The sequence below is a fragment of the Trichosurus vulpecula genome, chromosome 1, assembly GCF_011100635.1.
Source record: "Trichosurus vulpecula isolate mTriVul1 chromosome 1, mTriVul1.pri, whole genome shotgun sequence".
Classification (NCBI taxonomy): Eukaryota; Metazoa; Chordata; class Mammalia; order Diprotodontia; family Phalangeridae; genus Trichosurus; species Trichosurus vulpecula.
Window position 1 is genome coordinate 118,339,196 of NC_050573.1, and position 27,843 is coordinate 118,367,038.

Below are 27,843 nucleotides of genomic sequence, written 5' to 3' on the forward strand. Positions count from 1 at the left end.
GTACGCAATAGTAGCAATATTGGATAATGATCAAATGTGAATGACTTAGCTATTCCCAGCAATACAAAGACCCAAGACAATTTTGAAAGACCTGTAAAGAAAAACGCTATCCACCTCCAGAGAAAGAACTGATGGAATCTGAATGCAGTTTGAAGCATCCTTTTTTTTTACTTTCTTTATTCTTCTTGGGTTTTTTGTCTGTTTTTTCTTTCACAACATGACTAATATGGAAATATGTTTTGCATGACTGTATGCGTATTACTTTTGCCAAATTGCTTGCCATCTCAGGTAGGTAGGAGAAGGAGCATAGAAGAGAATTTGGAACTCAAAATTGTAAAAATGAAATGAAGGTGAAAAAAATTTTACGTGGATTTAGGAAAAAATAAAATATTAATTTTTAAGAAATAGTAAATGTATGGATTTGGGGAAAATAAAATATCAATTTTTTAAGAAAGTAAATGTATGGATTTGGGAAAAATAAAATATTAATTTTTTAAGAAAGAGCAAATGTATATTCCTTAAGGACAGAAATTGTTCTTGTCTTCCTTTGTATTCCTAGTGCTCAGCACAGTACCTGACCTATAGTGTTTTTTGATTGATTTGATTGGGCATCAAGATAGCCATATTTTTTTAAGAGGAACTGATGTTCTAGGTCACCAACATGTCTCTCCAAAATTTAGGCTCCTCTTAAAACCTGACCCTTGGTTCCTGTAATATGGTTCTCCTGTTAAGAATGGGCACTGACCACTGAATAATTTGATCATTTCACCATGTATCAGTGACACTTTGTTGCATTCCCCTTTCTAGCTTCTCTTCCTTTTTTCCTTCATAAATTCAAGATATTACACAAGTATAGTGATAACCAAGAGTTGGTGTCTATATCTTTCATTGAGACCCTGATTAAACTGAGCTCTCCCACCGTTAGCACAAGAAAGCTGAGTGATTTTTGTTTTCTGGTTAGTGGAAGAGGAGTACCTGCCGGGAATGATTGTGGAAAACCATTTTTATGTCTTCTCAGTTAAAGAGCCCTCAAAAAAGTAGATTAACATTCCAGACATTACCCTGGTATTTGTATGGACAGAATGGTGTATACTAGCTTGAAGAGGTTGTGAATTTTCTTGTGTAACCTTAAAATACACTCAGTGCTCAGGATCCCAAAAGAGAAAGCCTGTTTCAAGATTTAAATTAAGAACAGGAGAGTCTGCTTAACTCTTGAGTAAAAGCAGGAATTCTGTGAGTTGTCATCCTGGGCTATCTACGGTCTCTGGAGAAAGTTATCCTTTTGATGCTATGGGAATATCAGGACACTAAATCAATCAAAACACGGACACAGATATATGAACCCAGGACATCCTCCTCCAAGGATAATAATGAAAAAAAAGGCTCTAAGTCAGAAAACATGTTTGGTTCATTCAATTCATACTTTTAGTTGTCTAATATGTACAAGATAGGTTCTGGTAATACAAATGTGAAAAAAGGAAAGTACCTGATCTAAAACAGCTTATCTTCTACTGAGGGATACACATTTCTACATATAACTTAGAGGAATGGGAGTTTGGCAAGGGTTATTAAGATCTTCCCTTTGGAGGTGGCATCCTAGTTGGTTCTTAACAAAGACAAGGATTCTAAAAAGTGGAGGTGAGGAAGGGGAGCATTGAAGGCATATGGGTCTGCACATGAAGTATTCTGGAAGCAAGAGATGTTTATAGAAAAGTAAGTTGGCCAGTTTGGCTGCAAAGTAGATTATGTTAATGAGAGTAAAATGAAATAAATCCTAAGTTAGGAGGAGGATGGACTGGGAGGGCCTTTAAATTCCAAACTGAGCATTTTGTATTTTACCATACAGGCAACAGGTAGCCAGTGATAATGCCATTCAACATTTATTACAGTTACAAGACCTCTCCTTAGCATCATCAGAATTTTCTGATGATGAAGAGTATATTCTAGCCTAAAGCTCTCTCATGTTGTCTGTATTCATAGGGTTTGCCTCTAACATATATAAGGGACAAATGTTAGTCAGAAGCTCTCTCACATTTATTTCATGTGTAGGATTTATGAATCATTTATTTTATGTTGCTTTTCAAGAGACCTTTAATTCACTCATTCAGTGACCTTCCATTAAATAACATCTACAGACAAATTTCTATATTAGTCCTTCCCCAATGTGGCTTACAATCTTATAGGGTTCACTAAACAGGCTACAAGGGATATTCACCAGAACCTCAATGTACCAATTTCTATGGAGTAGAATCTGGTATAAATTAAGAAGGTATGGCTTGGAACTCTTCCAAAGAGATTTAATTATTTAAGTACCGGGTAGACTTTATTAGCAAGTAGTTTGGAATCTTAGACCCAGCAGAGAACATTCTAGTCATTTTATTAGGAATCCATCTGGCTATTTAATTAATCTTCTAAATAGACTCTTCTTTTGGAATCTCCATATGCTATAGTGCATTATTTATGTGTAGAGCAAGGAAATGTGAGTCTTCTCTTCACCTTGCTTTGTTACAGACAATATAGCAGGCTGAGAGTGAAGGGCTGTATATTGAGTAATAAAAGGGTAAATTTCTACCCAAACTTCATCTCATTCTCTTCAGTTGTAACCATTGCCTTAATATCTTGACTTTAGGCTGATAGCCTAGAGGACAGAGGCAGGACTGTACCCCTGTTGTTTTTCCTATTGCATATTTTTTATAGGACTAGCAGAAAGTGAAAAGAAAGTAGAACTTTTCTAACCTCCTCCTTGTAGGACAAAAGACCCAGGTGCTCCTCAGAACATATACATGGAGTGCTAGCACAGTCCTACTGCTCTTTAAATAAATTATCACCAGAGAATCTACTTCAGCTCAATCCTAGGTGATGACCAAAGTAATAGAAAGTGGTGGTCATATGGTGATTAAATGATTTTTTTTTCTGCAATGAATGGAATCATGGATAATTGTGTCATCTCTACAACAACTCTTCCCAAAGACATGCAAAACTACAAATGAAAGTCTTAAAGTTTAAGGGAGCTGGTGGTACACATTAAACTGGAAGAGAATAAGGAATAGACTCATAAATTATAGTTTTAAAACTGGAGATTTAGAAAGCAGACTTCTGCTCATCAGTAGAATTTGAGTGCTACTTGTGGCTAGATCATCTTAAGCAATTTGCAGGAGTGACTTTCACAATATCTCTGAGTTACAAAGGACATCGGAAGTCATCTATCCTACCTTAAACTCCAAAATAAATCTCTATTATGACATACCTGAAAGCATAATACACTAAATAAGTGGCCATCCATTCCCCATTTGAACACCTCCAGTGAGGGGGAATATACTACCTCCTATGGTAGGCCACGGCATTCTGGGATAGGTTTATTTCAAAGTCAGATTTAGCTCCTTGAAATTTCCAGCTAGCACTCCTAGTTCTGATCTCTGGGGCCAAGAAGAACAAATCCCCATATTGGCCATGTCCAAAAACTGTTTTATTCTGCATATAGTCTAATACTTCTTCCTGTTGGTAGTTCTTGAAATATGACAACTTTCATTTCCCTGCAACCTCCCCCTCAACCTTCTCTTATTTTTTTTAAATCTATAAATAATGGATTACATTTCATTTTCTAGTAATATTATAAAGATTTGGTCATCAACAAGTATTTACTCTCTCTGCTTATCACTGCTAAGGAATACCAAAAAAAGCATAATGGAGGATCCCTATCATTAAGGGCTTACAGTCCACCCAAATCAAGGCATATTAAATAAAGAATCAGCAACATAGGGTTTAATGTGGCCTTTCCCATATATTAACTTTAGGCTTTAGAAACTAAGCCACATTTGCAGAGAAGATACAGAAAGTTGTGTGTGTGTGTGTGTGTGTGTGTGTGTGTGTGCGTGTGTGTGTCTGTTTGTATGTGTGTATGCGCACGTGTGTGTGTGTGTGTGCGCGAGCGTGTGTACGCTTAAATATTGCCAGGGTGGTACAGTAGAAAGGATGATTGATTTGAAGACAAAGGACCTGGGATCCAGTTTCAACTCTGCCACTCACAGCTTTTTTTTAAAAGTTAATTTATTTACTTTTAGTTTTCAACATTCACTTCCATAAGCTTTAAATTTTCTCCCCCTCCCTCCCATCCTTCCTCCCCAAGATGCCATGCAATCTGATATAGGCTCTACATATACATTCCTATTAAACATATTTTCACATTAGTAGTGTTGTATAGAAGAATTTAGAATGAATGGGAGGAGCCATGAGAAAGAAAAAAAACACAACAAAATAAAACAAACAAAAAAGAAAATAGTCTGCTTCACTCTGCATTCAGACGCCACAGTTCTTTCTCTAGATGTGGATGGCATTTTCCATCATGAGTCCTTTAGAACTGTTTTAGGTCCTTGCATTACTGAGAAGGGCTAAGTCTATCAAAGTCAGTCATCACACACTGTGGCTGTTACTTGGTACACTGTCTCCTGGTTCTGCTCACTTCACTCAGCATCAGTTCATATAAATCTTTTCAGGTTTTTCTAAAGTCCTTCTGTTCATCATTTCTTATAGCACGATAGTATTCTATTACATTCATATACCACAACTTGTTCAGTCATTCCCCAGTTGATGAGTTTCCCTTCAATTTCCAATTCTTGGCCACCACCAAAAGAGCTGCTATAAATATTTTCATACATGTGAGTCATTTCCCTTTTTTATGATCTCTTTAGGATACAGCCCTAGAAACGGTATTGCTGGATCAAAGGGTACGCATATTTTTATAGCCCTTTTGGCATAGTTCCAAATTGCTCTCCAGAATTGTTGGATCAGCTCACAATTCCATCAACAATGAATTAGTGTTCCAATTTTCCCACTTCTCCAACATTTGCCTTTTTTGTCACATTAGCCAATCTGATAGGTGTGATATGGTACCTCAGAGTTGTTTGATTTGCACCTCACTAATCAATAGTGATTTAGAGCATTTTTTCATGTGACTATAGATAACTTTAATTTCTTCCTCTGAAAACTGCTTGTTCATATCCTTTTTAGTCTTCTCTTCTTGAGGGTAAGCAACCCCAGATCTTCCAAACTACTTCTACCAATTCTCATATGGCTATGGCTTTTCTCCAAATGGTGTTTTCTCAATTTGGAGAGGGAGTGCTTTTTCAGAAGCTTTATTAGTTGCTTGTTTAAAATTTCTTGAATAATTTTGGTTCTCTAATAAACAGTATGAACAGTATGGGATGTGCTTCTAACAATTTCCAAACAAAATGCTTTTTGCAACTATAACTTTTTCTCTTACAACTAACCAGGATGGTCCATTTAGAAGTTCCATAAATTTGTGTAATGGTAAACAAATGACTAACAAATATCTGAGTGCTCAATGAAAACATGTGAATGAACATATTATGGAGATAAATAATTGACCATTAAAAGCTTAACAGAGACTGTTTGCATGTTAACCCATAGACTGGGAAAATATGGTGGCTTGTGAAACTCTCTGACTGGACCACTTAATTACTTGGGCTTAAAACTTAATGTTTATTCAGCCCTGTCACAAATGCATGAGATCTAAAATGAAATTTGCTTTCTTGCACTTGGCAATGGCTATCATAATGTTAATAGTCATCAAGTTGTGGAACTATAAGTGGAAGGGACATCAAGATGGTACCAGTTTCATCCCTCTGTCTCCAGGCAGTGCTGAATGGTCTAATTCATTACAGCAATTTTTGAGGGAACTTGGAGAGTTCCATAAAAAAAAAAAATCAAACCAGCCAGCCATCCTAAAAGCCATAAGTCTTTATCATGGGCACATTTTAATACCCACAAGAGAAGATACTTAATTAGATACATAGTTTGGTGCATAAAATAAAGTATGTAAGAGGAAGCAAGTATAACATAGGAATATAATAACCAATGTCAAAGAAAAATATTAATGCTGTACTCTATGTTTTAGGCACAAGTTTGCCTAAAATAATTTTAATTAATTTATCAATATTCTAAAATCAAGAAATGCTCTGCTTGAAAAAGAAATGTCCAGACAGGTAGAGCTCCTCATATCCTCAGACATCTCTCCCTCCCTTGATGTTTTTTTTTTCCTCTCTTGATGTTTTTAAGTTACATTTATAGAATTCTTGAATATCGAAAACCTACAACATGATAAAGCAGAAGGTGAGCAAAAACGTTGTTTGGGGATTGATAATTTGGTAAAGATGAAGTTTATCTTTCAGATTAGGCCAAAAACTTCCTGGTAGGATAATATTAAAACATTTTCTTAACATTTTATAAAGGGGAAATAGGGAGGCATTGTATGCTTTCACCCCAGAAAAACAAAGATGTAACTGGATCTCTAGAAAGACAATATAGATGACATGTATCTTGAGGTCTTAGGAGGAGGAAGAAGGGAATCAAGAGAACTGATCATCTTTTAAGGGGAAAACTTCACACCTGAATCTCAGATTACATCAGGGTCTCATTATACCTCCCAAATGGATCACTCCATAATCTATAAGAGGGCCACCTGTTTTATGTGGAGAGAGAGGGTTTCATTTGGGTAAACCTGATTGATTTTCTATTCCTGATGCTACAGGCAGAGATGGATGAATTAGCAAGTTTGCAATGGAAATGGAAGTCTCTTGCATTTATGGTTCCCATAAGATTTCACAACAGGAAAATGATGTCAGGTGTAAAGTACTGTCTCTTTAAGGTACTACCAATTCATAGGGTGAAGTTTAACACTGAGTTAATTTGGCATCTGGGTCATAGGTCTGTTCAACAAAAAGAAAAGGCATTCTAGAAGCTGATCTGATTCAGACTTCTCAGGTAGTAGTTGCTCCCTTTTTCTTCTGATATAGTGAGTTGTTGAATAATAGAGTGAAGAAAGAACAAAGTGTACTTCAATGAGCCAAATATGAAGACTTGGAGAATGTTTTATTAATAATTGGTGACATATGGACACTATAAGAATTCTTCTATGATTCGGAGACAGATGTAATTTATCTGATCATAGAGAGAAATTGAAAATTTGGTTTCTAAAGTTAAGTAAAATTGGGAGTTTTTGCAAAGAGGACTTAAAGCCCAAACCCAGAAAGACAAAAGAAACATGAAGGGAATGATTTCAGAACTGTGTTAAAAAGAAAACCATAATCCTTTCACTTTATTTTCACTTACTGTTTCTGACAGGAGTTAATTTATTTAATATAGGACCATTTTGGAAGTGGTGAATCAGAAAAGATGTCAAAGAGGTCAGTTAGCTGGCTAAGATGGCATACTCAATGAGATATTGGTTAAATGCAGCTTAGAACAGATTTTCAAAGGCATAACTTTGTATATAGTCAGAGAATATGATTTGAAATTTTACCTCTGACATTTACTACTTATATAACCTTGTGACAGTTACTTAACCTTCCTGTAAAATGGTAGGGGAGGAGCTAAACTAGATGTCCTTTGAGGTCCCTTCCAGTTGTAGATATATAATCTCATAATTGTCTGTGAAGAGCAAGCCAAGTACAAAGAGACTCATCAATATAAATTTCTTGAAAGCAAGGTATTTCACTTTTATCATTTTGTGCCTAGAACAATTCTTGACACATGGGAGACACTTGTTGCTTATTGTGACAAATGTCTTGCTACAACAAATGCTCATTGGTTGGTTGATCAACTGGTTGGTTGCAGGGTAATGAGATTTTGGTCATAGCAACTCTTGAGGACAGTCTAAGTTACCAAAGGTTCAAAAACTGCCTTTGTGGAAGGGATACTCATGCTGACAAAAATAGGTATCTTAGAAGTTGAAGTATTGAGATCTTATAAATCTAGTAAACTACTACTTATTGATATAGGATCAGGTCTATAATAAGGCAAGTGTAGATCCTAACCAAAGATGTTTGACTTCTGGAATTTCTTTCTTTCTTCTCTTTTTTTTCTTATCATTTGCTTTCTTCTCTACCTCTCCCCCCCCTGCTTTAAGACTTGGCCCCTATCTCACCCAGGGTGGACCTGCAAGGTCCACTAATGAGCCAACTACTGTTGCTATTACTAGATCTAGAACTGGAAGAGACCTCAAAAGACATCTAGTCCAGATCCTTTATTTTCCAGATGAGGCACTGAAGGCCAAGGTAGTTGAAGTAACTTGTCCATGGTTATACAGGTATTAAGCATCAGAGGTAGAATTTTAAATCAGATCCCCTTAGGCAACCTGGTGTTTCTCCAACTCCAAGGAGCTTATCAAATTAAGGCCAAACCTAGTGTGAATACCCAATCAATTTAACCAAATGAAGCTCAGAAGTCCTGAGCTCAAGCCAGTCTGTATTGGCAACCAAAAATGGGCTCCTTAGCACTTAGTCAACAAGTGCCCTTGACTAGTTTGGCTTTTTCCCCTGAACTGAATGCTGTTTGTATGTTGGACTGGAGTAAGCTTGTCGGCCCCTTCACCTTGCTTCCCTTGCTTAAGCTGATGGAAAGAACCTGTGCTTTCCCGGTCAACCCCTTCACCTTGCTTAAGCAGATTGAAAGAACCTGTGCTTTCCCCGGCGTACCTTACACCCCCCCCCTCCCCCGCAGAAGCTGGATGGTTAAAAGCAGCTCCCGTTGGAGCCAGAGGCTGCTACAGCCACAGCCACAGCCACAGCCACAGCCGAAGCAGGAGCTGCCAGTAGCAGAGCTGACCTACGGGAGGAAGCTAAACAAAGACTTCAGGCCAGTGGGTAATCTTTTTACTATAGAGGGGGAAGCATGATTTTGCTTTACGCAATCATGCTTCTCTGTAGCCTCCTGGTTACTCTTTCAAGGCGTACTTATTGGGCCTGGAAGCTTTTGATCAATATATCAAAATGGGGTTGCTGGTTCATGGGTTGGTTACTGTGGAGCCTAAATATATGTTTTGATTCTTCTGCCTTCTACTTTGAGAGTTTCTTATATCCGGTGGTTCCGAACCTTTCAGACATGTTTATGATCCTCTTTGAGATTATAAACTCTGCCCTCCTAATACACAGTCTCAGCCTCCTCAGTAACAGGCATTGCAAAGCAAGCAACACCATATTTTCCAGTAGAATAAATGTATTTCATTCCAAGGTCTCTATGTTATTTCTATTACTTGGATTTATACAGCATCATTGAAATAAAAAGATCTCAATAAGAGAAGACCAGGATTGAACAAAAAAATTGATATTCAATATCAAGACCCAAGAGAAGCCTAAATAGGTAAAGAGTGAAAATAAAATATAAGTGATTCAATGGAGATGAACTGTTTACATCCCTACATGGGAAGATAATACTTGTAATTTAAAAAATAAACTCTACCATTAATAGTACAGCTAGAAGGAACATACATAGATAGAAGCATGGGTATGAAGTAAACTTGAGGGAATGACATAAAAATAATTAAGGGATAAGAAAGAGAAGTACACTGGGTATAGAAGGAAGGGAGAGGTAGAATGGGGTAAATTATTTCACATGAGGCATGAAAAACCTATCACAATGGAGGGGAAAGATGGGAGGGTGGGTGATGGGCATTGTTTGAACCTTACTCTCATCAATATTGGCTCACAGAGGGAATAATATACACAATCAGTTGAATATAGAAATCTATCTTACCTACCAGAGAAATAGGAAGGGAAGAGATTAAATAAAGGGAGTGAGACAACTGGCAGAAGGGAGGGCAGCTCAGGGGAGGTGGTAAACAGAAGCAAAACACTGTTGAGAAAGGAAATGGTGGAGAGGAGAGAAAGGGCAAACAGGAAGAAAGGTAGGATGGAGGGAAATCCATAGTCAGTAATTATAACTGCTAATGTGAAAGGAATGAACTCTCCCATAAAACGGAAGTGGATAGAAAAGTGGATCAAACACTAGGATCCTACAATAAGTTGTTTTACTGTAAACACACTTGAAGCAAAAAGGCATAAATAGAGTAAAGGTAAGGGACTGGAGAAGAATCTGTTATGCTTAAGCTGAAGTAAAAATGGTAGTGGTAGCAATACTGATCTCAGATGAAGTAGAAGTAAAAATAGACCTAATTAAAAGAGATAAGGAAGGAAAATGCATCTTGCTAAAAGGTACCACAGACAATGAAGTAATATCAATATGAAAAATATATGCCCTAAGTGGTATAGCATCCAAATTCTTAAAGGAGAAATTAAGTGAGTTACAGGTCTGTGATCAAACAAGAGACAGAGAGCATGGTGAAATGTAAAATAGGTAATTTTGATTATATTAGAATAACAAGCTTCTGTACAAACAAAATTAATGCAACCAAGATTAGAAGGAAAGCAAAAAGTTGGAAAATAATCTTTACAGCAAGTGTCTCTGATAAAGGCCTCATTTCTAAAATATATAGAGAACTGATTCAAATTTATAAGAATACAAGCCATTCCCCAATTGACAAATGGTCAAAGGATATGAACAGGCAATTTTCAGAGGAAGAAATGAAAGCTATCTATAGGTATGTGAAGTTTTTTTTATTAGAGAAATGCAAATTAAAACAACTCTGAAGTACCACCTCACACCAATCAGATTGATTAATATGACAAAAAAAAGGGAAAATTATAAATGTTGGAGAGAAAGTGGGAAAATTGGGACACTAATGCCCTGTTAGTGGATTTGTGAACTGATCCAACCATTCTGGAGAGCAATTTGGAGCACTGCCCAAAAGGCGATCCAGGAAAACCGCTACTAGTTCTGTATCCCAAAGAGATCATAAAAGGGGGGAAAGGACATACAGGTGCAAAAATATTTATAGCAGCCTTTTACATGGTGGCAAAATATTGGAAACTGAGGATATGCCCCTCAATTGAAGAATGGCTGAAAAAGCTGTGGCGTATGCATGTAATGCCATACTATTGTGCAATAAGAAATGATGAATAGGAAGATTTCAGAAAATCTTGGAAAGACTTGTATGAACTGACATAAAGTGAAATGAGCAGAACCAGGAAAACATTGTACACAATATCAGCAACCCCGTGTCAAGATCACCTGTGAATGACTCAGCTCTTCTCAGCAACACAATGATCCAAGACAAGTACAAGGGACTCAGGAAGGAAAATGCTATCCACATCCAGATAAAGAACTGATGGACTCTGAATGAAGATCAAGTCATTTTTTTCACCTACTTTATTCTTTCTCATGACTTTTTTTCCTTTTGATTTGTTTCTTCTTTCACAATTGTGACTAATGTGGAAATATGTTTTACCTGATAGCACATGTATAACCTATATCAAATTGCCAAATTGCCAACCATTTCTGGAAGAGGGGAAGGGAAGGAGGAAGGGAGAAAATTTTGGAACTAAAAATCTTGTAAAAGTGAATGCTAAAAATTGTCTTGACATGTAATTGGGGAAAAAATAAAATACTATTAAAAAGTCTTACAAAATGAGAAGGCATAACTAGGTTGAGACATTTACTGTTGATACCCATAATGATGACATCATAAATCCACTGAATAAGAAATAAGAATTAAATGATCTTGAGGATTCCTTCTAGAGTTAATACTATATAAATCCATGGCATCACTTCTGTTAAAAGTCTATTCTTTTTTTCCATATTCATCCCCCATATAACATCGCTAGTAAGTATCTGAGGCAAGATTTGAATGCAGGTTCTCCAGAATCTAAGTCCAGTGCTCTTTTCACTGTGGCATAATCTTAAGTGCCTGAGTAGCAGAGGAGAAAGGAAACTGAGCAAAAAGAACCAAAGAGTAAACATAGAGAAAAAAAAAAGATAGAAGAGAAAGTCATTGTAAGACAGAGAGAGATGTACATAAAAGATCCATAATGCTTTAACTAAAGAGAAGTTTTAAACAAAAGGGACACTACTTGGGCTCAAACTAAACAGAACTTTATACTCCCATAGATGTGATGGGATACCATGGAAGACAACTTGTCTAGGGGACTGCGGAGTGGCCATAGGGTGGACTAGCTAGAAGAGTAATAAGGTCAAGAGGTGGGGACTACAGAATAAAAAACTGGAGTGGTGACAAAGAGTCCCTGGAATAGATTATTTACAGCTTTCAAATTACCCAATTTAAACTGAAGAGCTTGATCTTCACCTTGGCATCCATTTCATCTGTACACATGCCGTACTCTGAAATCCCTTTTTCTTATAATTTTGTTGTTATTTTTCAGTCATTTCAATTGTGTCTGACTCTTCATGACTCCATTTGGGTTTGTGTGTGTGTGTGTGTGTGTGTGTATGTGTGTGTGTGTGTGTGTGTGTGACAAAGATAGTGGAATCGTTTGCCATTTCTTTCTCCAGCTCATTTCACAGATCATACAATGGAGGCAAATAGGGTTGAGTAATTTGCCCAGGGTCAAGGAGCTACTTAATGTCTGAGGCCAGATTTGAGTTCAGGAAGATGAGTCTTCTTGACTCCAGAGCTAACACTCTATCTACTGTGCCAACTAGTTGCCCTTTAGTATTATACTAGAGTTCAATTTCCTCACTTCAACTGACTCTATGAGTACTAAAGAAGATGGGGTGAGAGAAATGGGAACCATAGAAGAAGAAAGAATAACAAAAAACAAGGCACAAAGGGTGGAGTCTTTAACGGATAAATGTCTGATCCATTTCCTTATTGACTTGCAAAAGATAAGAATAATCACAGACACAGAATTTCAGAGTTGGAAGAAACCCAAACAGATTTCTTGTCCAACTAATCCAATAAAAACAATCCCCATGGCAACACATTCAAGTGGCCATTCAGACTCTGTTTAAAAACCTCCACTGTGAGGAAAGCCACATCTTCCTGAGACAGTTCATTACACTCTTAGCTCTAATTATTAGAAAATCTTCCTATTCATTAAATTTAGATATATGTCTCTATAGTCATTCTTTTGTACTTAGTTCCACCCTCTTGAAACAAACAGAATCAGTCCAACCCTTCTTTTAGTTTATGAGGAGAACAATCATATCTAACTTGAGTCTTCTCTTTTCTCATATAAACTACTCCAGTTCTTCCAACTGCTGCTCATAAGTGGCATCTCTATGACCCCTCACCATTCTGTTTGCCTTTCTCTGGACTCAAATGAACCTGGGTTCTCATTTATTCATAAGCTCTCTCCAGAAAAGCAGACTGCAATCCATCTATACCCATCTATATCCAGCCATCTTGGACTGCTTCTCTGGAATGCTCTCCAGCTTTCTAGTGCCCTTAGTAAATTGTAGGACCCAGAACTGAACACAGTTCTCTAACAAGTCTGACAAGTATGGATAACCATGAAACTATCACTTTCTAATACTACCCAACATTGAAATAGTTTTTTTTTTGTTTTTTTTTTGTTTTTTTAGGCAAACCTCACTATCGTCTAACATGAAGATTTATGCTCCACTACCTGGCCCCTTTTCAGTCTTTTTTTTTTAAACAAATTTGTCTCTAACCATGACTCTTCACTTTTATTCTTGTGAAATTGACTTTTTGGAAAAAACTTCTTTATTGTTTAACCTTTTAAATTCCATCTCACTAGATTCAGTCCATTTTTCTGGTGTCAAGTTTTTGTGAAACATTTTTTCTGTCATCCACTGAGTTAGCTAGAAACAAAATTAACTACCAGGGTGGAAGGGGTACAGGCAGGTAGTCTGTACCACCTGCAGTATTTTTTTCATTAATCTATATTTTATTGACCGTGATTTTTTTCCCTTTAAATACAAAGGGAATAGTAGGCTTGAATGGAACTAAGAATCAATATCAGGCTTCCTAGATCCAGATACCACTTGAGTCTTTATGAGTCACCTCCCTTCTGAATGTCCATTTCTGAGAGAAAGAGTAAATAAAGAAATATGCACTTATGCGTGTGTGTATATGTCTATATAGCACATATGTATAAGTGTTTATATGTGTATATGTATATGTGTGTATAGAAACACATAGATAGATGATAGACAGATAGATAGATAGTCACAGTATGTAGTTTAACGTCTTCTCATCTATAATCAGGCACAAATTATTGATGAGATACAAAAATGAAACTTGAATGCTTGCGCATTAATACATTAACACCTGACATGGAAAGAATTGTGGAGATTGATGGCAGAAAAATATTAACTTTCATTAAAAACACGTTTACATCCTGGGAACACTGTATTGCTTATGAATGATACCTACCGCACATGGAAAAATACCCTAGACCGTGGTGAATTAGAATCGCAGAATATTAGAACAGGAAGACTATTTAGTCCAATCCCATCATTTTATAGCTAAGAATTAACACAGAACATAGAGACCATTGTCCACTGTGAATGCCCCGCCCCTCACCATCTTTTAAAGCCAAGCACCTTTTCAAACCTGACCATTTGCGCATCCAGTTCAAATCCACAGTAAAATATTTTATGTTAAAGTAAGGCCTAGAAGTGAATCTTTTAAATCCTCACTATCAATCTGTATTTGACTGAAGAAATAACTCCTGCTTGAGATACTCTGTCTCCAATCAACTTCCTTGTGTTAGTGAGGTTACCTCATATCACATCTGGAAATGGAAACATCTGAAGAGAAAATTTATCCTGAGTGGAGGGCAAAAAGCAAGACCTGAGATAAATAAGCCTCTGTCAAACGGAAGCAGGCAGAATAGCTAAAAGAAAGAAACCAGACATCCCTCAGTGATATTTCAGATAATAATTTATTAATGCTGAAGTTATCATCAAATTAATAAAAATAAAGAGACTGAATAGAATGTTTCAAAAAGCCCATGTGTAACAAGACAGTTCTGAAAATAAAGTTTGAGAAATGTCACAGCTTACTCCAAGCATGTACTGTTTGAGTTTAATTCAATGATCTATGATCAGTGAGTACTTAGATGATACCTCAGATTCCTAATTGTTCTAAAAATTCTAGGACTCAAAGGTGAACTTTACTACATCTGTGAGATAGTGGAGCCACTGTCCAGGAAACTTGCCCTTAGAATTAGGCTAAAAGTTTAGTATTATTTTCCTTAAATCCTAGAAAGCTACATTTCCCTCTTCCATTGTCATGCTTCTAAACTCTGTATTCCTTTCTTGGAAGAGCAGCGAGGGGTACTGCAGTTCCTTCCCTTTGATTGGTTGGCTCTGGCTTCTTCTTGAAATGGGATAAAATTGATTTTGCCATTGTTTACTTTATCTTGCATATGCCAAAGGAATGAAGACAATCTTTCTTTCCAGTGTCTTCTTTTCTGTGGAATAAAGTTTCCTTCACATTTCTTTTGCTACAGAAGTCCATTCTATTTCATTCCATATGCCTTCGTTAAATTCCTACTGAATGTAAGAGTTACGCTTCTCATTACATCTCGTCTCTTATCTATGGTCTCTGGGAATATATAATTATTGTTCTTTTAAAGATGAGGACAGTAGTATACAAGAGCAACTGAAGTTTTGTAATGAACTTCCTAAATAAACTGGACATTACAAAGGGACATTTCTGAGAATGCCCTATCTGTGAATTGGATTCAAAGTACTTACTATTCACTAAGGAGTTGTTAAGGAAGTCTGTTCTTTAAAGAAATGCTGTGTAATGTAGTCAGTGATGAATCAATAATTAAGCATTTATTAAGTGCTGATTATGTGCCAGTCATGGTGCCAGAGGCTGAGGATGGAAAAACAAAAGTAAAAGCAGTGTATACCCTCAAGGAACTTACAGTCCCCAGAGGAGAATAGCATACATATTGGAGTGTATGGCTTAGTGGCTAGAGTGATGGACTTAGAATCAGGAAGACATCAGTTTAAATATTTTCCCAGATATTTGCTATCTATGTCAACCTAGGTCTGTGATTACTCATCTGCAAAATAAGGGGATTGGGCTTGCTGGCCTGTAAGGTAAATTGGGTGATACAATGGTAGAATGCTGGGTCTGAAATAAGGAGGACACTGAGTTCAAATCCCACCTCAGACACTCACTAAAAGTATGGCCCGAGAAAATATTGAGCTTAAGTGTAAATTATAATTTTCATAGGCTTCAAACCTGGAAAGAACTTTAGAGATCCTCCAATCGTAGATGTTAGAAATCATGAAGTCCAGCCCCTTCATTTGATAGATTGGGAAGCTGAGGCCAATGGATGTAGTGACTTGCTTAAGTTCTTTGGACTTCCAATCTAGCTCCTTTTGTATTTCCTCCTTAGCATATTTATCAAAGGCAAGGAGGACAATTTGAAACTCAAAGCCCTTCATTTTCAGGTATTGACTTCAGAAGGTCTGGTGCCAATCAAATTATATTGGATGCTTTCCGGGAATAGTTGAAGCAAACAAAAAAAAATACTAAACTGTTCGTATTGTGTTTGGTCGTGTTCTTTTTGGTGCTGTTTTGTTGTTCTTTTGTGTCCAACTCTCCAGACCCCATTTAGGGTTTTCTTGTCACTGGAGTGGTTTGCCACTCCTTCTCCAGCTCATTTTATAGATGAGGAACTGAGAAAAACAGGGTTAAATGATTTGCCCAGGGTCACACCATTGGAATTTTCTACTGCGTTCACATAGTTTTTAAATGATTTATACAAGAATTGTTTTTTTCATAATACATATTTATTCAAGTTAATTAGATGTTAGGAAAAAAAGACCATTTAGATAAATGCTACTAATTTACCTTTCATTTATATAATTTTGTAAACTATTTGTAACCTCAGCCTAGATTAATCATTTATCCCTATTTGTTCTCTTTAGTGAATAAAGGAGAATTAACTGTAGCATATTCTTTTTATTCCCCCCAGAACCATTAAAATATAGTTATCATTATGGTAAAAAATGAAATAAAATGCAATATGCCAACAATTAGTATTACACTGCTGATACTCTCATAGGAAATCAATGTTGTTAAGTTTATTATAAGTCAATTATGCATATACAGTAAGTCTTACTTCTGTCTTTAAATACGCTAAAGGAATATCTATTAATATAGTTCATTGGACCACAGATTTAGTCATATATCTGTTTCTAATATTGTAAAGAATACAGTAGCCTCCCCAACGCAAATAAAAAAGCCCCAGGGAAACTTGAAAACAAACAAAAATAAAACCCTGAGTCATTCAGTCAAAATAAGACCATCAGGAAGAGGCCAAAGCCCCTCTTTCCCACAGGCAAGGAGTTTAAAAATATTCCTCCAAGCATGAGTCAGCACCAATTTTACACCTCTTCAGCTTTGCAGTCCCCTAACCTATGCCCCCAATGTCAAGTCCAGTTTGACCAATATTAAAAACTCTACAAAAATCCAACCCACTTTCCCCACACTGAAGGCGGAACTCCATCTAGCATTCCCACAGAATGCCTGGTATGTGTCCATCCTCCTTCACATGCCTCTTGAACTATGTGAGTATCTCCTCCTCAATAAAGCTTGTTGCACTTTCTGTCTCCTGTCTTCTCTGGCTGTGTTTAGATTTTGTCCCTGGGGTTCTGTGCCTCTCAGCCACAATAGAAGTATGAGTTGTCACCCAAGACTATGGCTACTGAGTAGCTAGACCTAATTTTCAAGTCTTTGACTCAGGGAACATAGAGAACAAGAGCGAATGGGGAACCAGATGGCTAGAGAGCAGTCTCTTTCCCCCTCTTTTTTTCCTCCCCAACACCAGGGCTGTGACTAGGTTGTTTTTGTATTTTGGTTTTTTGGGTTTTGGGTTTGTTTTACCCCTGGAAGCATAAGTGAAAGATAGAGGAAACTGCTACCTTTCCTTATACGGGACTTTGGTATGCTGAACCTGTCTAGTCTGTATTAAGACAATTTTGAAAGAAGGAGAGAGAGAGAGACATAGACAGAGACAGAGAGAGAGAGAGAGAGAGAGAGAGAGAGAGACATAGACAGAGACAGAGACAGAGAGAGAGAGAGAGAGAATGCTATATAAATACATGGGATCAGAGTCAGAGCTGGAAGGAATCTCCTAAGTCATCTCATACACCTTCCTCATAGGTCAAATTTTACCGTATTTCCCCATGTATGATGCACCAAAAGTTTGGGGCATGAAATTTGAAAAAAAAATTGTATTACATAAAGTTATTGAACCCAAGTTTTATTCATCTGCTTCTAGCTTTCAGGCATCTTTTGGGCAACGTGGTGCATGTACATATGCTTAGTCCATTCTGTTTCATGAACCTGAAGCACCAGTTTTGTCCTCTTTTAAAATCAGTAACTTTTTTCATCCACAATTCTTCTTGCCTCATGCTGACCCATCTTTGTGGACACAGGAATTCCAATTGCCCTTTGCTCTTCAATCCATATCTTCTATTCCCTCTCTAAATCAGACCATTTTGCTGACTTGCCTCTCATGGCCTTCTTCTGCCATGGCATTTTCAGTAGGGTTTCTTCTTCCCATAGCCAGTCTCAGATTGTTTTCTCAGTTGGAGGAGGATCAAACTCACGTTCAGCAACATGATTTCCATTCACTTTTGCAAACTGGATCACTTTCAACTTGAATTCAACACTGTACGAAAATCTTTTCTGAGCCATTTCTGGGCAGAACATGGCAAAACGTAACCTAATATACTGGTAACAAATGCAAAACATGAGTGCAAAAACAACAAGCACGAAAAAGCCAGAAATGTAAGTGAAAAAAATCTACAACCACTGTATAAGATGCACCCAGTTTTTAGACCCCAAATTTTTCGAAAAAGGGTGTGTCTTATACATGGGGAAATATGGTAATTACATTCAGGTGATTTATAGTGAAAACACAAAGACACAAATGATACAATGAAAAATTCAAAACAATGAATTTTGTGAGTTTTTTAAAGCTTTTCTACTGAAATGTAACTATTAGGTTAACAAAATATAAGATTATAGATCTAAGACTAGATAAAACTGTAGGGGTTATTTAGTCCAACTCCATCATTTTACAGCTGAGGAAACTGAGGCAAATGGGGTTAAGTGACTTACCCAGGGTCACACAGCTAGTAAGAGTCTGGGACCACATTTGAACTCAGGAAGACGAGTCTTCCTGGTTCCAGAGCAGGAACTCTATTCACTGCACCACCTACCTACCCTACTCTGCCTCCCCCAGCCTTACCTTATCCCAATTTGTTCTGCTCCAGCTATTAAATAATTTTAGCGTTTACCTCTCTGTCATTTAATATTCAAAGTCTCAAGCCTAGTATAAAATGCCCCTGACATGAAGTATCTTAACAAGAGAAGGTAAGTACATAGAACTCTAGTTAAAAGCTATTGTTATTCACATCAAGTCAAATCAACAAGTATTTATTAACCACTTACTATGTGCCAGACACTGTGCTACATGCTAGGGATACAAAGAGAATCAAAACCACTTTTCTTGCCACTGGGAGTTCATATTCCAATGGAGGATACAACATGCAAATAACTATGTACAAAGAAGATAGGATAATTCGAGATAATAAAAGGAACAAGGATTAATCTATCAAACAAAAAGCACTTAGTGAGAACTTACTGTATCCTAGGCATCCTGCTGTGGTCTAGAGATAGAAAGACAGCCTTCCTTTCTAGAAGCTCACATTCTAACAGGAGAGACATGCATATACATACATATAAGCACATGTGTATATATGTATATATGTATATGTGTATGTGTGTATGTATGTGTACATATATACATATACATATACCTGTAGGTATAGATATTTCAATCTAATTACAGAAGAGACACTAGAATCTGGGGGGAGGTCAGGAAAGATCTCACACAGGAAGTAGTGAATGAGCTTTGAAGAAAACTGAGAATTCTAAGAGTAGGAGACAAGGAAGGAGTTCATTGTAGGGATAGGGAGACAGCCTCTGCAAAGGGAAGGAGGTGGAAGACAGAAGGTTGTATATAAGGAACTAGAAGGACTGTTTAGGTGGATTGCAGAGTGTATGTAGGGGAGCATATAGTAAATCAACATACTTATGACAGCCGTAAGGATCTGTGACTTTATTGCTGTAGGTACCATCTCTACCTGCACAGAACACAACCCCTCTACAACATGGTAGGTCATTTTAGAGATTTGCTCTGCCTAAGGTAGGCCTGCGACCAAATTGGCGATAGGGTTTTTGTGAATCTGACTAAGATGTTCCTTAAAAGATAGAACTACAGTCTTTTGCCAGGCACTTACCTGAAACTTTTTCCAACTTAGCAGGATTTACCAGAGGTTCATCTCTATGGGTATAATCTGCTAGAATTCACGGTTACCTCCAGGCCATAATGAGGCATGAAAATAAGACTTTAAATAAATAGATGAATGGTCAGAATTACAAAGATCAAGTCAGGCCTTCCCAGGGCATGGGCCCAGGTACAATCCTTCATGGATCAGGCTTTGATGCTGGCTTAGTGACTAGTTAGAGGAAGGACCATCTGCAATAATAGTTTTTGTGGTGAAAATCCAGGTTCCAGAAGAAGGTAATTTGAAGCCAAAGGGTTGGTCATCATAAAGCAATGAGCAGGTATACTGTAGGAAGGGACCCAAAGGGGGCCCATGACTGGGGAAAATAACCAGTTCAAACTTGCTGTAATCCAAAGGGTGAAACAGATAAGTATGATTTCAAATAAGGTAAAAAGGCAAAGGCATTGGGTATCCAAAAGGTTTTTAACTGGTAAAGAAAAACAATGTATTTTCCCAATTAAATACATTCAGGGCAAAGACTTACCTTAAATGAGATAACATAAGTAAAGTGCATTGCTTACCTCAAAGTGCTACATAAATGTTAGCTGTTATTAATTAATTTTACCTACTGGACTTTTCCTTTATTCTCAGAATAAATTTCAGCTGGGAATGACTCCCAGCTACATCATGGTATTTGCCACATTAGAAATAGCATAGTTCATGTGGCAATGAATGCCCTCCTGGAATTTCTTCTCCTAACACCACTATTTCCATTCCTAGAGTGTTCATAGGCCTGGATAAAGAGATTATAAGAATAGTTACAGCTGTTGGCACTTGTATAGCACAGACAGCTGTACCCAATCTTTATGACCTGAATTTTTATTTATTGATTCAAGTGGGAGATAATGTGAATGGGTGGTGAATAGATAGATGACCTCAAAAGCCAGAATATGGCTTTGACTCTTGCTTTGACACATACTGGCTCTGTGATCCTAGGCAAGTCAATCAATTTCTCAGTGCTCTAGACCAGAGGTTCCCAAACTTATTTGGCCTACTGCCCCCTTTTCAAAAAATAAAAATTACTCAGTGCCCTGCTGGAAATCTTTAATTCTTTAATTTTTTTTTTGATTTGCATCATTTAAAAAAAAGTAATATTTTTTAAAATTATGCATCTTAAAGTTAATAATTTATTGTAAATTTGTGGTCTTTTTCCTGCATTGTAACTTTGATGACACCATGTTGTATTATGTAACTATATAGTATCATATTGTAAACAAATCATTATAGGCACATATTCCTGGCAATACATGCTGGACTTCCTTACAGTGTGCAACATGCTCACTTGCCAACACTTGCTTGTTAGGACCTGTTGGTGGACTTGCCGGGGACTTGTATTTTGTATGTTTATTCAGAAAATAATGTAATCACAACTTTAACTCTGATACAGAGCAGATGAAACATGTACAAACTGTTTTTCAAAAATTTATCTTCTTTTTTTTTCTCAAGCTTCCACCATTCCCTCATTTTTATTCAAGGCCCCCAGTTGAACCAAGGCTATTATCATCCTTCTGGATTGTTCCAGCACCCTGAAGGGGGCAGTATCTCCCACTTGGGGAACCTCTGCACAAACCTCTAAGATTCTGAGTTTCAGAGGAGATACTGACTTGCATTCATAGAGGGAGTTTTCTTACCTGGGAGTTTCCTATGTCAATTAAATCACAGATTTTGTCCCTATCGCTAAATTCTATTCTGATGCCTCATTGGGGTCTGCCAGAGACCCTGGATTCCCAAGACGGTGCACAGATGGCAAAAGTCAAATCAGGGTTTGAACCCAGATCCTCTAACATTTAGGATCCTGTTAAGTTTGTAAAATGCCTGAAATACATTTCATACTTCACTGGATAGAAAACAGGGAGCATGAGGGGCAAAGATGTATCTTTCCCACTTTGCCACAACTGGCAAGTAGAACCAGGAAACTATATAATATAGCAGGAGTTCTAAATTATTTTTGTATGTCATGGGCTGCTCGTTTGGCAGCCTGAGGAAGCCTATGGACCCATTCTCAAAATAATATTTTTAAATGCAAAAAATAAAATGACCATTCTTTGGAAAAACCAAAGAACAGTAGCTAAATTAGAAGGTCTGATATAGCAAATGTGTGCTTCTTTTAACAACAGCAAAAGAATGTTTTTTATGAACTATATTTGGTGCTGGTGGGACCTATAAAATCTTACAGCCTATTTCTGTACTTTCTTTGAAATATATATGTTTTCCAGTGACAGGTGCAGATTACGTATTGTTATTTTATTTGACTTGTTTACTACACATATATAAATTACTTTATCACCTACAAATATAACATATGTCTGAAATTAAAAAAATTCAATTAAAAGCCGAATATTTATGATCAACCCTTGAGACATTTTTATTTGAAATTGAGGGATAGTTTTGCCATAATGTTCTGAATAAATTAAAAAGAAATCAACAGGTAAGGTTTCTACTATTGGAAAGAATGACCTGTGCCATAATTTCTTTATATGGTATTGTGAACAAAGTGCTAAATTTGGAGTCAAGGAAAACTGAGTTCAAATCCTGCCTCTGATACAACTATCTGGGTAACAACCTCTCTGAGCCTCAGTTCCCTTATTTGAAAAACAGGATTATCTAAATCATTGGGGTTTTGTGGGAGTCAAATGTATACAAAATACATCTTTAAAAAGACTATGGTTATGGTTATGGTGGTGAAAATGATAAAGATGGTGTGTCTTAGAGAGCTAATGAGGAAAGAGAAATGGATTTGGAGTCGGAAGAGTTTAGCTATTCTCCTGCCTCTCCTAAATACTCTTTAGATGACTTTAGCCACATTTCTCCATCTCTTAGTGACTATTTTCTCATCTGTAAAATGAAAGCATTCCAGAAATTGATCACTTATATCTCTTTCCATCTGTAGATCTATGATGCTCTTGTAGTGGGCATCTGACATATGTACCTGAGGTGATGTCTCTACAGGGATAGGCTAAGAAGCTTGTTTTGGGAAGAATCAAGATAACATTGAAAGAAAATGCCTTGAAGATACTACAGAGTATTTGCAGACATTCTGTAACTGGTTCTAATCAGTTGCTATAGTTCAGTCCTTTGTTTTTGAAGAGGACTGAAAACATGACATTATGATGGATGGTGTCTTGCTTTGCTTGTGAATTGGATTTAAGTGAGGCAGAGTTACACAAAGTCTTCAGCCTCACTCTGTCTTCCTGAGTCATTGAAGTCCAGTGGCAAGACAAAAGTCAAGACAACTGGCAGTGGCCTGGATTGCAGTGGATGACCTTGGCACTTTGGACGTCTAACCAAAGCACTCCACAACACCTGCATCAGCCACCATTGTGACCTTTGGAACAGTTTGTTCTCATTTGCTCATATTGTCAAAGGAAGTTTTCACATTCTTGGGGTAGACATCCTCCTAATTTGCTGATGGGTTTGAGACCTGTTGGCTACCCTCAACCTGGGTTAGCCCATTTGCTGAAACTGTTTATTGAGGGTGGCCACTGAGTGTGCTACAGCTTCTTGTCACCACGAGTAAGAGTGTTAGTAGCAAAAACATTAAGTGTTTGATTCTCAAAGTATCTGATGGAGGAGAAGAAGATAACAAATACCAATTTTCTCTCCTGTACAAAATTTTACATGCATCAGGAAATCCTTAAAGAAGATATTAGAAGGGAAAACAAAGTTATCACAAACAGTATTCCATAATAGATCATAGTTTTATCATCACACGACTTGACTGAAAGGTATAGAGAATACAAAAGACTCCGTTATACTTATTTGTCGATAGTTAAACATATGAGGAAGTTGCCCCTTTTTAACTGTCTTTGGAATTACTATAACTCAGGCTTATCTAGAAGTCATGTCACATCTGGACAATAACCTGATAGAACCTACGCTTGCTAAGAACAGAAATAAGTTTGGGGCCTAAAACCCCAGAGAGCAAAGTAGTATAGGAGAGAGTATGTTCCCCGGGCTATTGGAGAAAACACTTGCACTTTGTTCTCATTAAGTAACTCTTTGCAAAAGCTAACCAGAGAGAGATCCTCCAACCCTTGAAGCTACCCTAGAACCCTGATTGGCAATATAGTAGGCCTGGATCTGAGAGAAAGAATCATAGCATATACATACTTCCATGACCTATTTTATCCACACCTTCAATGTAACAGTTGTAGTGCTTGACAGTGACCCTGTTTGCTTCACTGTATCAGACTCAGCAAGTTCTTATACTTTTAAGATATGTAAATAATCCTGGGTTCACCATACCACAGGTCTGTACTTAGAATATCAAAATTCACAGCGAGACTCTGTCTGTACTGGTTGAGCAGGAAATAACTGAATACCACTAATCTCTGCTTAAACCCTTGCTATGTTTTCTTTAAAGACATTTTTAGGTTAAATTCTGTAGGAAAAAGTAGATGCATAGTTCTTTTAAAATGTGGCAGTCAATATCCAAAGATTCCTGTGTGTAACAGAAGCCTCTTAGGGTCCTCAGTTTTAGCAATATAAGAACAATGTGTACAAATTTCTAGATAATATATGGGAAGGATGAAGCTTACAGTCAGTAAACTGCTTAAGAAACTTCTTTCTGATTGGAGAAAAAAACACAATGAGATCTTCTAACAGTTAATCACTCTACTATGCAACATTTTCCATCTTTATTCTAAGACTAGGCCAGAAATTCGAAACAAGTAGGACCTAAGTAAAGAACTTGAAAATACAAAGTTGGGGTTCCTGTTGTTCCTTTTGAATGAAAAAGTGATTTTTTTTCTTCTAAAATGAAGATTAGAGCAAATGGAATAATGATGATTAAAATAACATTTGACATTTATATAGTTTGCAAACAGCTTTATATATATTACCTTATTTGTGTCTGACAACAGTGCAGTAAACATGGTGGTATAAAAAATATTCCCATTTTACAGAAAACAGACTTGACCAAGTCAATAATTCAAGGTAAAGCACATTTATTAAGCAATTATCATGGGCCAGGCACTGTGCTGAGTACTGGGGACGTAAAGAAAGACAACAAAATAGCCCTTGTCCTCAAGGAGCTAACAATCTAACAAGGGAGATAACATGCAAACAATTACGTACAAATGAAATATATACAAGATGAATTGAAGATCCATTAGATACTAAAATGGTGTCACTAGATTAGAAAGTGAAATGAGATGTAAGAAGACTAGAAAAGTAGGAAGGGGATAGGTTATGAAGAGTTTTAGATGTCAGATGGAGAAATTACTTACCCAGAGTCACACAGTTAGTTAAGTATATGCTCAAAGTCTTCTGCTGTTATAACATTTATTACAGTTAGACACAGACCTCAGAGGAGTAGGAAATCCCAGACAAGCCAAGTATGGATAAAGGTTAGTTCATTCTGTATGAACTTTTAGAAAACTGGGAGAGGCGATGGATTAATAAGAGTTGGGCTAAAAAAAAATGCCTAAAGATACTTAGGTGTTTGTACTTCTATAAATTTGCTATAATTACACATTTTTGAAAAAAAATATACACATGGTGACTGGTTTATGTTTATGTTTTGTTGTTTATTTAAATAGAGAGTTCTATTTTTTGTTGAAAAGGCATGACTGAGAGAAAAAATATGCCCTTTTACTTTTGGGTCAATAAGAGAAGGCTACCAGTGAGAAGCTTACTTTGTAGACCACAAAACCATGGTCTGTGAACCACCATCTACACATGACCGCTAAGTGACCTTAGTACCTGCAGTATTGTTTAGAGCATAGATTCAAAGAACCCAGATTCAGCTTAAAATGGCACCTGAAATAGTCACTGATCACCCAAGAAGCTCTGTAAAATCTTTTCTCATGTAACAGAGACAGGGATTTTATAGATTGACAGCTCCCTACCCAAGGTCATGACATTCAGTAGGCATCAGAAGGGGTCTCTATGTTAGGTTAATGCTCTTTAGGTTAATGAAAGTAATGAGAATATGTCCCTTCTGTTTCTGACACTTGCTACCCGTGTGACCTTCGGGAAGTTACTTAACTCCCCCCCCCCCCCAAATTCTATCAGCATATTGTGCGGGTTGGCCTAAATAGCCATTGAGACACCTGCAGTTTCCAATTCTACATCTCCTATCTGATGAGCCTATAGAGGACAATTTTCCCTTTTATATTGCAAGGGTTTTAGGATCCTCAGATAATCCAATTAGAGATTTGGAACTGAAAGGAATCTTAGATGGAACCTAATCTCACCTACTCATTTTAGATGAGGAATCTGAGCCTCAGGGAGATTTCTTGCCCAAGGTAATATGTATCAGAAGGAAAGTATGAGCCTGGAGTCCTAGGAATCCACTGGGGGGATCATTCTCAGTCTTGTTCCTTGTCTTACTGGATAACAGGGTCTTCTCTTCAAGAACACTGAGGGAGGGATGATTAAGGACTATGGGATTATTGGGCAGTGCTAAAAAGAAAAAAGAACACATATGCTTCACAACATTTGAAAGAAGCAGGAGTAGGAAGAAAACAGCAAAGGACTATCAAATGAACATCTCGTTTTGTTGACCCTCTCCCCTACTGGGTGTGTTTGGCAACTTTTAAATCTTAAAATAGAATATAAAATGTTTAAAAAATGTTTATAAAATAATAGAATAAAACGTCTATTTGATTTTTAAATGTTAAAATGTTTTTTTCAAAATATATTCATGTTCAGGCTACATACAGTTTAATTTATTTTAATAGCTGATTTGTTGTTGTTCTTTTTGGAAAGGACTTTTTTTTTTGAGGAAAGACCCAATATGTCTGTTACCTAGGAGCCTCAGAAGATGTCAGTCTTCAATCTCTCATCTACATAGCTGCTGAACTGATATTCCTAAAAACAAGAAATATTATGCCTTTCCTCTGCTCAGGAAGCTTCCATGGCTCCCTATTGCCTCTTGGATCAAATTTGAACTCCCATATTTAATATTTAAAGCTCTTTAAAATCTTGACTCCATCTTGTTATTCCAGATAGAAGTCACTTTTCTTTCCTTTATTTACTCCCCATTCTAGCCATACTAGGTTATTTACAATTTTCCATACACAGGTTTCTATCACCTACCTCTGTCCCTTTGCATAGATGGTCCCCTATTCCTGGACTGTTCAGTTTCCTAAACTCCACCTGTGAGCATTTCTAGCTCCTTTTAAGGTTCAGCTAGAATCTTACCTCCTACACAACACCTTTTCTCATCCTTACAAGTTGTTAGCACACAAACGGCGCTGTGAGTTCTCTAGCAAACGCTCAAGCAAGCGTGCACACACACACACACACACACACACACACACACACACACCAAACAACAAGAAAACTGTCTTCACTCTGCAAATATTTTGTATTGACTTATCTGCATACGTGGCATTCCACCTCACCACACACCAAGAGAATGTAAGCTTCTTGAGGGAATGGAGTATTTGTCATTTTTATCTTTGTATCTTCAGAGCTCTGGACGGTGCCAGGCACGTAGTAAGAGTTTAATAAATGTTTGTTGATTGATCTTTGACCAGTGTGTACTGGGGATTCTTGGTAAGTAAAAGGTTAGACTAGATGACCACTCAGGTCCAATCCAATTATACAATTGGGTGTATGATCTCTTCAAACTGAGGCTGTATGAGCACTTGCTGGAAATGTTGTATAGGAAATTCCTTTTCAGGTAAAAGTTGCGCTAGAAGGTGTCTGAGGACCCGTCTAACTTTTGTGCCCTGGAATGGTGGGCTCCCATATTCAGATACCAGTTAATTACAGGTCAAGTCTCCAATGAGACTTCTATCTCTTATATAATATAAGGGGTATTTTGGACAAGCTAACTCCACAGTGTGGTTGGTTCTCTTTTCCCCACTTTTCAAAATAATTTTCAGACTAGTCCCT